The sequence below is a fragment of the Musca domestica genome, unplaced genomic scaffold, assembly GCF_030504385.1.
Source record: "Musca domestica strain aabys unplaced genomic scaffold, Musca_domestica.polishedcontigs.V.1.1 95, whole genome shotgun sequence".
Classification (NCBI taxonomy): domain Eukaryota; kingdom Metazoa; phylum Arthropoda; class Insecta; order Diptera; family Muscidae; genus Musca; species Musca domestica.
Genome location: NW_026712445.1, coordinates 1,755,313 through 1,771,106, shown reverse-complemented (window position 1 = coordinate 1,771,106; position 15,794 = coordinate 1,755,313). Strand labels below are relative to the sequence as shown.

The window sequence follows — 15,794 nt, the reverse complement described above, 5'->3', positions numbered from 1 at the left end:
CCACGATTTTAGTTCATGGTGTCCTTGAAAATTTTTCCTTTAAGCAGGACTTTTGTCTAGGAAGGAATATTACGGGAAGTCCCTAAAAATGTTAAATAATTTTCTAATTTTTTTCTATTCCACTAAAAGTTTTTGATAAAAATAAAAAAAACATATGTTTTTTTTTTCTTTTAGAAAATAAACGATCAAGGCTTGGAGTCTTTGTCTAATGGTTTTGTAAAATCAATCGATTTGGCCAAATATTTTTTTAAAGTTTTTAAAAATTAAGTATTTTTGTTCAGGTCCATGAAATAAATTTTACTCAAAAATATTGACGCTTATTCTACCTGTCGACGTTGACACAAGTCGACTTCAAATACGACATCTCAAACAATTTTGGTGAGTATTGTACCTAAAATCGTCAAAATGCCGAATATAGGGAGGTATTGATATATGGGGCCTATACGAAGACCTGGACCTGCATAGACAATTTTCTGTCGCAGACTGTAGTTCCCATAACGAACTCTAAATACGTAATGTGAAACAATTCTGGTGAATAATGACGCTAAAATCATCAAAATACCGAATATTGGGAGGTACCGTTATATGGGGGCTATACAAAGACCTGGACCTGCACAGACAATTTTCTGTCATAGGCTGTAGTATCCATTACGAACTTCAAATACCAAATTTGAAATAATTCCGGTTAATAATGTCGCAAAAAACATCAAAATACCGAATATAGGGAGGTACCGTTATATGGGGGCTATACGAAGACGTGGACCTGCACAGACAATTTTCTGTCTTAGGCTGTTATATCCCTTTGGAACTTCAAATACCAAATTTGAAATGATTCCGGTGAATAATGTTGCTGAAATCGTCAAACCGAATATCGGGAGGTATCGTTATATGGGGGCTATAGGAAGACCTGGACCTGCATACAAAAATTTTTGTCATAGGCTGTAGTATCCATTACGAACTTCAAATACCAAATTTGAAACAATTCTGGTTAGTAATGTCACTGAAATCATAAAAATACCGAATATCGGGAGGTACCGTTATATGGAGGCTATATGAACCTGCCTCCATTCAAATATATTTGCCATATGTTGTAGTACCCATTAGGATCTTTCAGTATGAAATTTGAAATGATTCCGGTGAAGAATGTTGCTGAAATCATGAAAATACCGAATATCGGGAAGTACCGTTATATGGGGGCTCCTACAAAATTTTTTGTCATAGGCTACCCTTTACGAACTTTAAATATGAAATTTTAAATAATTCCGGTAAATAACGCCGCTAAAATCGTGAAAATACCGAATATCGGGAGTTGCCGTTATATGGGGGCTATACGAAAACGGACGAAAATGGGCCGACATGGCCCATTTACGAACTTAATCTGTCAAATGGGAAACTATGCATGAATGCAAAATTTTAGACTTCTATCTCAATTCGATCGAATGATAGCGTGATTACAACAGATAGACAAACAGACAGACGAACATCGCTAGATCTTCTTAGAATTCTACGCTGATCCAGAATATATATACTTTGTAGGATTTATTAAAAATATAACAAGGAGTTGCAAACGGAATGACAAAGTTAATATACCCTCCATAGAATGGTGGAGGGTATAAAAAACTGTCTTGTTGTGGCGGAGGAACCAGAAGGGGTGAGCCGATTTCTACCAACTTCTTCTGGTGAATAATGTCGCCAAAATCATGAAAATACCGAATATGCGGAGGTACCGTTATATGGGGGCTATATGAAAACCTGGACCTACATGGCCCATTTACGAAATTAACCTGCCTACATGTGTGCAAAATTTTCTCAATTTGTTCGAAAGATAACGTGATTACAACAGACAGACATGCAGGCAGACGGACATAGCTAAATCGACTTAGAATTTTACGCTGATCAAGAATATATATACTTTTTTGGGTCTGACATGAGTATTTCGAGGAGTTACAAACGGAATGACAAAGTTGATATACCCTCCATAGTATGGTGGAGGGAATAAAAATGGCATCGATTTTTTGTTGATAAAAAACCTTGTTGTCTAAAAATTTCTTAAAAATCTAGCACTTTCTTCTAATTCGCTGCAAATCTTGGTTGTGGAAATTGTCACGTGGACTTGTTTTTTTTTTGGGATCTTTGACCAAATGTTTTTAAGGCCGTATATAGATTTGACCATATAAGTTAACGTTAACTTCTTTATTTCTGTTTCTGTTGCGCGTGCAAGTTCGATGGCACTTAAATATGCTTGCAAAATGCTTACAATGCATTCATGTCATTCATTCGTATAAACAACAGATAAATGCTTACATTTTAAGAAACCTAACTCTAAGAAATAATAAAATCAAAAGTGCTAACGTTGCACTAAATACATTGTCCAACAAAACTTAATTTTAAGAATAAAGGAAAAATAAAGTCAGTCCCATTTTGTCACTCGAAAAAGAACGTTATGTTTAATTGGCGCCCAACGAAAAATTAAAAGCACCCAAACGGCTGCAAAGTTAATAAAGGCACCTCATGAAGCTGCAAACTGTCAACTAAAAATTAAAGCACCCAAACGGCTGCAAATTAATAAAGGCACCTCATAAGCTGCAAACTGCTAACTAAAAACATCAAAACCTGTGGAAGAAGGCACCTCATAAAGCTGCGTACTGGTAACTAAAAACATCAATAACCTGTTGAAGAAGACACCCTATAAAGGCTGTAAATCAACACTAAATCCCCAAAAGCTGTGGGAAAAACTTGTGGAATACGGAGAATCAACAGGAGACGGCATGCTCTACAAAGTTTTATTGTAAGTTTAGAAAGAAAAGTGATAGTGTTTAAGTGAAGAAAAAAAACTAAAAACATTGATAAAAACAATTTCCCTATTATTAATTTTGAAAAGTTAAAACAAAACAGACGGCATGCTCTATAAAGTTGTATTGTAAATTTAGAGATAAAAAGTGATAGCGTTTAAGAAAAAAAAAAACCCAAAAACTAAAAACATTGATAAAACAATTTTCCTATTATTAATTCTGAAAAGTTAAAACAAAACAAAATTGTAAAAATATAATTTGTGTTCTAAAAGGTTAACAACTAAATAGTGATCGTTTAAAATGTCCAACCCAAATAACCTTATCCGACCACCCATCCTTAACGTCAATAACTCCGACGGACAAAATAATAACGGACAGAATAATAATAACAATAATAGCGCAATAAATTCAGCAAACATGGAACAAACCATTGCCAGAATCTGTGCACAGCAATGCCAAATTGCCATAGCCCAATTTTTAAGACCTAGTTCAGACATAGCAGGCGAAGACGAAACTATCGACGTCAGATATAGAGAAAACTTGACAGATTTAGACAAAGTACCCGACGTAGTGAGAAGCTTGAGAGAATTTTCAGGAAAAGCATCGGAATTCAGCTCTTGGAAAAAGAGTGTCGAAAGGATCCTTAAGTTATACGAATCTACAAAAGGTACCCCAAAATACTTTGCCATCCTTAACACCATAAGGAATAAAATCATCGGTAATGCCGATGCGGCCTTAGAGTCTTACAATACACCCCTTAATTGGAGTAGTATTTCAAAGTGTCTAACGCTTCACTACGCAGATAAGCGTGATCTTACGACACTAGAATATCAAATGACAACCTTAATACAAGGTAACAACAGTATCCAAGATTTTTATCAAGAAGTGTATTCACACCTTACGCTTATTATGAACAAATTGTCATGTCTCGATGTAGGTAAAGAAGCTCTAGATATCCTAGCCCAAACTTATAGGGATAAAGCTTTAGACATTTTCATAAGAGGACTAAAAGGACAAATGTCAATTCATCTTGGCATGAAAGAACCGACGGATCTCCCACAAGCACTACAATTATGTCTCAAAATGGAAAATCAATTCGCTAGAGCACAATTTGCTAACTCACACAATCCAACAGTTAAAAATAATAGACTAAATTTTCAGAAACCACCCCATCCAAAAACTCATTTTCAAAATACGAATCAGATGCCATTTTACCCACAATTGGCATATTTGCCACAACACTCTGGTGTTCGACAAAATAATTCTAATCCTCCTATTTATCCTCGTAATAATTATAATCAACATAATTACCCCCAAAATCAAAATTTGCAACCACCAAGACCAACAGCACCAAAACCTCAGCCCAAGCCTGAGCCGATGGAAATAGATGCTTCCATGCAATCCCGAGCTGTTAACTACATGAATAGGCCAGCACAAAATAATAGATTTTATGGAAAGAGACCATCAGAACATTCTGACCAATTTAGGAGACCTGATAAGGCACAAAGAAATTTTCATGTAGACACAGATGAATTAGGTCCCACCGCTGAAGAATACGAAACAATGTTAGAGCAGTATGAAAATCAAGAACAATTATCTGATCTCAATGATTACATAAAAAATCAATATGATGTTCTTGACAACGATGACAAAGAAGATACACAAGAATTCGTAGATATTCATTTTTTAGATTAACGAATTCGTCCTTACCCTATTTTGAATGTAGGACGAATTCAGGGCAAATTCTTAAAATCTTGATTGATACGGGTTCAAATAAAAACTATATCCAACCTGGACTTATAAAAAATCCTTTAGAAAATAAAACCCCGTTTTTTGCAAACTCAGTAGGAGGAAAAACAGCAATAACACAACACACTTTTATTAATCTTTTTGACAAAAATTGTTGCCCTCTACAATTCTTCCTTTTACCAACCCTTAAATCTTTTGACGGAATTTTAGGAAACGATAGCTTAAAAAAATTATCTGCTGTCATTTATACGTCAAAAGACTACATGCTTATAGACAATAGAATAAAAGTGAAAATAAAGCAGAAATTATCTAGATCTGTGAACACTATCGACCTTAGGACAGACCATTTAACCCCACAAGAGAAACAAAAATTAGATCTAGTGATCCAAAGGCATAAATCACTCTTTGGGGAACCAAATCAAAAACTTACTTACACTACGACAGTAGTCGCCGATATTCAGACTACCAATGTCGAACCAGTTTATTCAAAATTTTATCCCTACCCTATGCATTTGAAAGGAGAAGTAGAAAAACAGATAAAGGAACTCCTCGATCAAGGTATAATTAGACCTTCACGGTCACCATACAATTCACCCATCTGGATCGTGCCAAAAAAATCGGATGCATCAGGCAAAGTGAAATACAGAATGGTGATAGACTATAGAAAATTAAATAAGGAGACAATTCGAGATAGATATCCCATCCCAGAAATAAACGAAATGCTACCACAAATAGGAAAAAATAAACTGTTTAGTGTATTAGATTTAAAAAGTGGATTTCACCAAATATTACTTAGGGAAAGTGATAGAGAAAAAACTGCCTTTTCTATTAATAATGCAAAATACGAATTCACTCGACTTCCATTTGGTTTGAAAAATGCTCCGTCCATATTCCAACGAGCCTTGGACGACATTCTTAGGGAGCACATTGGCAAAATATGTTTCATCTATATGGATGATATAATAATATTCGCAGAGGATGAAGATTCACATCTCAAGAATATTTCAACCATATTCGAGACATTAGAGAAAGCCAATATAAAGGTACAACTCGACAAATGTGAATTTTTGAAAAAAGAAGTTGAATTCCTAGGTTTCATAATATCCGATTCCGGTATAAAAACAAACCCAAAAAGGGTTGAAGCAATAGAAAAATTTCCACTTCCGTTAACACTAAAAGACTTAAGATCATTTTTAGGACTTTGTAATTTCTACAGACGCTTTATTAGAGATTATGCCAAAATTTCTAAACCTCTGACAATATATTTAAGGGGGGAGGCAGGACGTGCGTCCAAATACGTTTCCAATAAAATGGCCATAGATCTCGATCAAGAAGCAGTAGAAGCTTTTAATAAATTAAAGAGAATATTGTCATCGGAAGACGTAATATTGGCATATCCCGATTTTAATAAAGAATTTGAACTTACTACGGACGCTTCGCACTATGCAATGGGCGCAGTGCTTTCACAAGATAATAAACCAATTGTATTTTTGTCTAAAACTTTCAAAAAGGAAGAGGAACATTATGCAACAAACGAAAAGGAGATGCTTGCAATTACTTGGGCTCTCAAATCCCTCAGAAACTACCTTTACGGTTCTGCCAAACTTAAAATTTATACCGATCACCTTCCACTGACATACGCATTGAATAATAAAACAGCTAATTTCAAGCTAAGAAGATGGAAAGCCTTCCTTGAGGAATTCAATTACGAATTACTATACAAACCCGGTAGTACAAATGTAGTTGCCGATACACTATCAAGACCTCCTAAAGAACCAGAAGAGATAAATGCTCTGACTTCGACCCAACACAGTCATGAAAGCTCATCTCATAATTTAATACAATACACTGACGCTCCGATAAACGCATTTAAGAATCAAATTCTCATCTCTTCAGAAGATGATGAACCATCTTATAAATTTGAAATTGTCTTTCCAACTTATCACAGACATACTATAAATGAACGAAATATTACACCAGAATTTCTCAGAGACATTTTGAAGAAATATTTAAACCCATCGGTAACAAACTGCTTAAAGACTAATGACGAAATCTTGGGAGTATTGCAAGAAGTGTTCCGTGATAATTTCACACAATACAAAGTCAAATATTCAAGACAAATGGTAACCGACTTGAAAAATGATGAAGACCAAGAAAACAAGATTATTGCTGAACATAATAGAGCACACCGAAATAGCGTAGAAAATAAAGCACAGTTATTGACAAAGTACTACTTTCCCAGAATGCAAGCTAAAATTAAGAAAATAGTCGATCAATGTAAAGTTTGCAAAGAAAACAAATACGATAGACATCCTAATAAGATAGGCCTACAGGAAACACCTATCCCACAAAATCCTGGACAGATTGTTCACATAGACATTTACATAACCGAAAAGACATCCGTATTGACGGCTATAGACAAGTTTTCTAAATACGCTCAAGCAAAAATTCTGAAATCAAGATCAGCAGAAGACATTAAAGAACCACTTAGGGAATTAGTCATATCCTTTGGAATTCCTGAAATAATAGTTATCGACAACGAAAGATCTTTTAATTCCAAAGCAATAGTTTTCATGTTAGAAAATCAGTACAACATCAAATTGTTCAAAATCCCGCCGTACAGTAGTACTGTAAATGGGCAAATTGAGCGGTTTCACTCTACACTGTCAGAGATAATGCGATGTCTAAAAGCACAGAACTTACACAAATCCTTCTCAGAGCTTTTACATAGATCCATTTACGAATATAATAACACAATACACTCAAGCATTCAAAAGAAACCAGTTGAAGCATTTCTTGGAAAAAGGGCAAACATGAGTCAGGATGATATAGAGAAAGAAAGATCCGAAATTGCCCAAAGGCTTAAAGAAAAACAAGCAGAAGATATTAACTACCACAATAAGAAAAGGACTCAACCAAAAACCTATACGCCAGGAGAAATCATATTCGTAAAAGAGAATAGGAGACTTGGGACAAAGTTAAGTAAGGCATACAGACAAGAAATAGTAAAAGAAAACCAAAATACAACTGTTATTACAGAATCAGGAAAAACCGTACACAAAAACAATATCAGAAATTAAGAAATCAAATATTTTCAGATTTTTATTCGCCACGGCGACCGCCTATGTCAAGATTTTGGACTATACAAACTCTCAAATTGTTGCGTTTGATTCCGGTTTGGCAAAAATTCAAGATGGTAACTTCAGGATAATTCATATCATTGACATCGACAAATATCAAGAAACAATAAATTCCCTACAAAACATCCTTTCCCAGAACATAACCAAACACCATTTCCTTCATCCCTTCCTAACCCATGAGCTGATAGAGATTCAAGGATACTTGGACCGTTTGAAGCCAAACGTGAAAAATAAACGATCATTGAATTTTATAGGTTCAGCGTGGAAATGGATTGCTGGAAATCCAGACCACGATGATTTTGAAATAATAACTCAGAAAACTAATGAAGTTCTAGAAAACAATAATAAACAAGTTGTAATTAACAAATTGTCATTGAGAAAAATTAATGAGTTAACACAAATAACTAATGAAATAATAAAAAGTATAAATTACAGTGATGTAAACAGAGATAGATTAAGTTCAAAATTAAAATTTAAAATAGAAATATTAAAACAAGAAATTGTAAATATTCAATACGCTATCCATTGGGCAAAAATAGGAATTGTAAACTCATTCATACTTTCATCTGACGAGATAAATATTATTAAAAATATAATTGAAAAAGATTCAATACCGTTTGTTAATGTAGAAGAAATCTTTGAATTTGCTCAAATAAAAATCGCAACTAATAATCAATCTATCATTTATATTATTAGAATACCAATGACAGACAACAAAGTTTGTAATAGATTATTACTGAAACCTATAAAATTTGAGAAGTTCGTCAATAAATTAAAATTCGAAAATGTAATAATGTGCAAACAAGATTTAAAATTATACGGAATCAAGAGTGAATGCATGAAATACAATAATATAAGTATCTGTAATAGCATAAACTTAGAAGCTATAGAGAATAACACCTGTATTTCTAATTTGTTAAATAGCAAGACATCGAATTGCACGGTAACTGATAACAAAACAGTACCAACAGTTGAAGAAGTTTCTCCAGGGGTAATCCTGTTAAATAATTTCAATGAAACAATCCTAATAAATAATGTTGCACAAAGACTTATTGGATCGTATGTCATCCAATACAGCAACACTACACTAAGTATTTCCGACAAATCATATTCCTTTTTTGAAATAAGCCATATTCAACCATTACCAGCGATTCTGCAACCTAGGGAGTCTGTTCTCAGTATAGAAGAGACGCTCTCTTTAGAGTCAATTAAAGAAATTCAAATTAGTAACACAAAAGCCATAAATTTATTGGGAGGCAAATACGAGTGGGGTCAAACCACAAATTTTGGACTTACCTCCTTCGCGATAATATTGATAATCGTTTTCATTATAAGGTCCAAGATCTGCAAAAGGGGAAAAGAAATTATACTCACCCCGTCTATAGCAGATTCATGTCCGTATGACGCACGTAATCGTGTTCCTATGCCGGAAGTAGTGGAATTGCCGGGAATACGAAGAATTTCTCATATTCCCTATTTTTGACCGATCGAGGACGCTCGGTTTAAAGAGGGGAGGAGTTAACGTTAACTTCTTTATTTCTGTTTCTGTTGCGCGTGCAAGTTCGATGGCACTTAAATATGCTTGCAAAATGCTTACAATGCATTCATGTCATTCATTCGTATAAACAACAGATAAATGCTTACATTTTAAGAAACCTAACTCTAAGAAATAATAAAATCAAAAGTGCTAACGTTGCACTAAATACATTGTCCAACAAAACTTAATTTTAAGAATAAAGGAAAAATAAAGTCAGTCCCATTTTGTCACTCGAAAAAGAACGTTATGTTTAATTTATATAACCCCTTAAGTTTGAGATACATTTCGCAATATTTAAAAAGATCTTCGAAATTTAATGGAGGTTTTTTGATAAGGTACAAAATTAGTCATATAGAAAATGGGTTATATTGGTCCACTTTTGGGAATAAGGGTTACTCCGATATCAAGCATTTATTACGTTTCGGCCATGTGGTTTAATTAATTTCGCCAAATTTTGCAATTTTGTTGTAATGATATCCCTTATGTTATTTATTGCAAGTTTTTTGGTCATATTTTCCAATCGGTATGTCATGGGAGGTGGGACCCATTGCGAACAATAAATACCAACGCAAAGGAAATTACGCTGAAAAACGTCTCCGAAATCATCCAATTACCGATTTTTGCGAAAGTGGACCTGCTCAGACAACTTTTGGTTTTCTTCAGATTTTGTTATAGTCTCATTTATATTTTTGCTTCATCCCATTTTGTACTTTATCCAGACCAAAGTTAATCTTATTTTTATGTCTGAAATACCCTGGTATAGCATAAGACCTCTTATAATTTATGATCGGCTCAGATTTCTATATCTCCATGGGATTATTTTTTTTTGCCCATCCAAAACAATCCATCAATTAACAATTAAATAAAAAATCAATGAAGATTTGTATTCCGAGTCCCTTTTGCCACTAATCTGATCCTCAATTAAAAATGCATTTAAACTGTGTATAAAATTAATTCTAGTAGCTTCAGAACAATTCCTTTTAAACGAAACTGCAATTCCATATGGTCACCATTGGCACTCTAACACTCACACACATACAGATACATGAGCAGATAAATGCAATAAATCAAGTCAATGAACAGGACATATTAAATAACACACACACACACACGCACACCCATCAATGTTGACATAAGCTCAGAGAAATACACATAAAAAGATATCGACTTACTAACAGTTTTATAACATATTTCTCATTAAGTTTTATATTATTCTTTTTCTGAATTTAATAACAACAAATTGGTATTTGATTTATGCCTTTTGTATCCCGGGTATAATTCCCCATATTTAATAACATGCCGCAATAATGGAAACTGCAAAGCTTTATCACGTTTTTGGCGCTTGTTATTTTGTAGCATATGTTAGAGTTCGCTTGCCTAAGGCTTGCCTCTGGCTCGGACACTTACTGTACGTCGTAGCAGCATACACATATGTACATTAAAATGGATATTGTTGTCGTTGTTGCACTTGTTGTAGGTTTTATGGCAACAATAGTTTACGACAGATTTACCAAGTTTATAGGCTTTAATGTGGGTTATCGAGAGAGAGAGAGAGAGGGAGATTGATGTTTTGTTTTAGTTATTGTTTTTGGCATGCAGTTTAATCCAGTTTTACCGATTTTGGTTGGGTTTTTTGTTTGCGGTTAATGGCGGGCGTTGAAATTCAAATCAATAACACTACGATTTTGCGACTTGGAATATATGCCATCGAATAACATCTGGACATGGTGTTCCAAAATACACCCACTTGACTTTTATGGGGATGATTGACTGACCGACTGACTGGCTGGGGGTTGTAAAACAAAACCAAAACAAAAAATAAATAAATAATTGCCTCAATAAAAAAAGCCGACACCAGCAACACAAACAAAACACTTTTCAATATTTTTTGTATTTTCGCGACATTCACGTTGTTGCCCTGTTTGCATTTGGTCTTATGGCATCTTATTTCGAACGTCCAAACAAACCGATAATTCGCACACGACTAACTGGTTTTAAGTTGGCTAAAAAGAACTTTACCTGCCGCTGTTTTTGTCTGTTTTGGGTTGACAGCGTTGGGTGGCGGCATCGTCGTTGTCGTCGCTGGCGTCGAACATGCACATGTAAACAATTGCAAACACTGCTCTCTCTCTCTCCGAAATCGATTTGAAATGAAACGTTTTGTTATCAATACATTTCTCTCCGTTAAAAGCCAAGACACAAGTGTATTGAAGGTATGAAAGCGAAAGAAGAGAGTTTATGGATTTTCAAAGAGAGTATACGATATTTTACCGATGTTCTCTTAAGTAATGTTAGATTTTAATTTAACCTATTCTTTTAGTGAAGATATTTATATTAGAATATTTTTCATGAAGCTGACGGAATCTTCGGTTTAGAAACGAATTCATCGTAAATGGGCTATATAGGTCCATGTTTTCTTATGACCCCTAACAACAGCGTTTTTTATTACATTTTTCAACGAAACTTTTTCAAATTTGGCATTTGAACCGGTAATAGGCAACAACCCCTGTGGCAAAAAGTTACCTTTATAGGTTCACTTTTTGTATATAGCCCCAAATAATGGTACCGCCTTCTTTAGGATATTTTGCAGATGTATCTTGCAATATTAAATGCCGATAGTTTTATTTTGAAAGGGTTTCATTGTTTTATGGTGGAAGTTATTAAAAGTGCTGAACGTAACGCTCTTCACTACTCGGTCTACTAAAGCTTATACATGCCAGGAACATGTCGTGAGAAAAGCAGGAAAATGCCCAATTTAGTCCGCATATACGAAGGGTTTTTCCTTCAGGTTTATTAATTTCATAGCAAATGCCAAGCGTGCAGGAAACTGCAATCTTTTGAAGATGAGTGACATTTCTATTGCAATTAGTGAATTCGAGGTAGCAACATACTTCCCCGTAATAATCGTATCCTCAATTAAATTGTTGTGCAGTTTTTTACTGTTAGCCTAATAACATTGCAAAGGCGTTGATGGTCAAGGCTTCTTAAGAAAAGCATATCCCAATCTGAACCGATTTGAATATAATTTGACAAATTTTACTTTTACACCAAATTCTGTCACAGGTACATTACGTGTTGGGCGATTCTAATTCATTTGTATAATTTATTAATGTAACCAAATTCCGCCACACATTCTGAATTTTATTGGAATCGGACATACATATTTCGTTTGGTGCATAACATACATGAAATCAGCCGAAATATATATGGGAGCTATACCCAAACCTCAACCGATTAAATATAATTTGGCAAAAAAAATTTTTTTTGGTTCCAAATTCCATCTCTTTGTCCGAATTTCATTGGATCGAACATACATATTGTGCATGGTGCAACAAATGTATGGGAGCTATATCCAAATCTGAACCAATTTCAACATAATTTGACAAATTTATTTTCTGATCTCATCCCGTCACACATTCCAAATTTAATTGGAATTGAAATACATATCGTGTTTGGTGTCCCAAACTAACAAAATTTGTCAAAAATATATATAGGAACTATATCCAAATCTTTGCAGATTTCAATATAATTTGGCGAATTTATTTTTGTACTAAATGTAGTTATTCATACCGAATTTCAATAAAATCGGACATCCGTATCGTATGTTTGGTGCATCAAATTCACATCCAACGGAATAGATATACGGTGCTATATCCAAATTTGAACCAATTTCAACATAATTTGACAAATTTATTTTCTTATCTCATCCTGTCACATATTTCAGATTTCATTGGAGTCGAATATACATATCGCATAATACAAATAAACGAAATCGATGGAAAATATATTTGGGAACTATATCGAAATCTGCACCGATTTTAATATAATTTGGCGAACAATTTTTTTAGACAAATTGCATCACGCTTTTTAATTGAAATGTGACGTACACAGTATATTTAATGCATCAAATACATGAAATCGGCCGAAAATATATATGGAAACTATATCCATATCTGAACCGATTTCTATATAATTTGGCGAATTTATTTTTATTTCAAATTCAGTTACGTATTTCAAATGTGGAGACTACATCTGTAATGGATCAATAGATATATGCATATAAAGTCTAAACTTTTGGGAGGTACCTCCGATTCTGATGCCTTCTCTCCAGCTTCAAGTGGGATTTCGGAAATGTATATAGCCAATGTTACATTCAGGCGATGTTGTAGTATACTTGGAAATTTTCAGAAAAATCTGTGCAGCGGTTTTCAAGTTCATAAATTACAAACAAACAAACATACAAACATTTTTCTATTTTATACTCGTAGATATAGATACAGGCTTATTGAAAATGGGCTTTATTGGTCCACGTTTAGATATTGCGGTATTTTGATGATTTTAGCTACATTTTCCACCGGAATTGTAAAAACTTTCGTATTTGAAGTTCCTAACAGATACTACAGCCAATTGCAGTAAATTGCAGATGCATGTCCAGGTCCGCGTATAACCAAAAAATAACGGTATTTCGGTATTTTAACAATTTTAGCCTCACTTTTCTGGCAGATACTGGTTCACGTTGTACTGGTTCACGTTTTCGTAAAGCCCCACATGACTGTATCCGGAATTTTTAGAATTACAGCGGTATTTTTCAACTGATTTTTTAAATTTTACAAGTTTATTTTAAATGGTTATTGAAAATTCGGCTAGTCCAAAGTTAGCTGCTATTAAAGTTGTTTCTGATCATTTTTAAAATGTCTATAATGTTTTTATGTTGCATTTTTAAATGTTAGATTGGAACATATTTGTTCAGAAATTGTTGTGCAGTGAACGAACATGTTTTAATACTTATTTTAATAATCCCTAACTGAGTTTTACATAAATTGGGTTTTGTTACGTGGTTATAATAAACAATATCATAATTAATATAATAATAAAATGTCATTATTAATCTCTTATAAACCATTTTTTAAAATTATTACTACAAAGTTTGTATTTCAAACTGTCGTAGACCGTTACAATATATTTGGCCGAACGCTTTTACGAATATTGCAACAATTGGGCAACGCTGTTTCGTAAGGTTGGAAGAGGAACACAAAAGAACATAAACGAATGATTGAACCAAAAAAGAAATTGAAAAACAAAAGTTTGAATAAAATGGAAGATAAGATTAAAATACGGTTGGATGTTGGTGTTTTTAATCAAGCAACCACTGCTCCAAGTGACTGTGGTATTCAAATAAGAGAATTTTTTTTTCATATTCTCCCAAATAAATACGGGTCAATACCGTCTTATTAGAGTTGTTTTAAGTGCTATTGTTATTTTCAGGAACACCAATTGTGCAGAGTATCGTGTTTTGGAACAACTCTACTTAGATAAAAACTCTCGTTTTTTCAATTATTTCCAAAGGTAGTTATTTGTACTCTGTTTCCGGTAATGTTTTTTTGAGGATAGCCGGATATTTGATCCAAAATTACGGGTCCACAACCCTTGTTACATCCGGATCTACTTATCCGATATTGGCAAGATAGCTATAATTTGAAAGCTCATGGAAATAAATATCCGTGGTTATTGAAAACGATTCGGGAGTTACATCTAAATTTTAGATTTTTTAGATCCGAGTTTTTTATATAACCCCAAAAAAGTTTAATAAGGGTAGTCCATAAAATTTGTACTTAATTATGGCTACAGGCAATCTACGTTTTGCTACATTTTTTGGATACAGAGATACAGAGAGTTTCCAGTGATATAGATCCTTGAACCCGGACAACCCGATTCTATTCGGTTCATTCTGTTCAGTTTTTTTTTTAAATATTTATTATATTATGTAGGTAGACGGCTTTCGACCGGGGCTTGAAATTTTCTTCTCTGGGTATGTCTATCTACGCGAACTATAATTGTTCTAAATTTGATACTTTTTTAAATAGTCGACCTTAGGCCGGGACTTGAGATAATAATAAATATTGTAGCATTTTAAAAAGTTTATAGTGTCAAATATAATTTTAAAATCCTTTGTGGGCCCCAAAAATTAGATATTTTTGACTTTTGGCAGATTTAAAAAAAAAATCCGGGATAAACAATCTATAATATTTATACACCATTTGAACCGTGTTGAATAACCCCAACATGTGACCACTTGTGGAATAGGTATTTTCAATAGCATTAGGCTAAATTGGTTTAGGAGGTCTGGGATTTCCACCTGGTTGATTCGATTATAGGGGAATCCGGGTCTGTTCCTAACGAAAAAAAAAAATAAATTTACCGGAATGAGGATATGAATACTACCACTGGAAAATTTTTTCAATAAATTCCAATAGTTTTAAGTAAACTAGAGTTAAGCCAAACCCAATTTCATCCGTGTCGGTTAGTAGTAAGAGTAAGAGTGTAGTAGCTTGAGCAATTTTACTGACAACAATGCCAGGATTATTTTTTCCTCCTCCTCTTAAAATAAGATCGTGTCTACATAACAGGAATTTAAAAATATTTTCTTTGAAAATTGCGACCTTTCGGGGAGGTACCAGAAGGAGTGCACCTATATTGCTCATCTCCGAACTCGATCTTAGTTTGATAATAATAGTACGACGTACAAAGTTTGTACCAAATCGAATACTCCCTTCGATTATTTCGATGAGGCACGAT

The 15,794-nt window shown here is 33.9% G+C and overlaps 1 protein-coding gene across 1 annotated transcript in view; it reads right to left on the bottom strand.

Annotated features, from left to right (window-relative positions):
• The window catches only part of LOC101901364 (neprilysin-1), a 64,652-nt gene extending 53,838 nt beyond the window's left edge, over positions 1-10,814 (bottom strand). Inside the window, exon 1 of the mRNA XM_059132067.1 lies at positions 10,626-10,814. The gene's annotated coding sequence lies outside the window, so the exon portion shown is untranslated. The remainder of the gene's footprint in view (positions 1-10,625) is intronic.
• Positions 10,815-15,794: the final 4,980 nt, after the last annotated feature.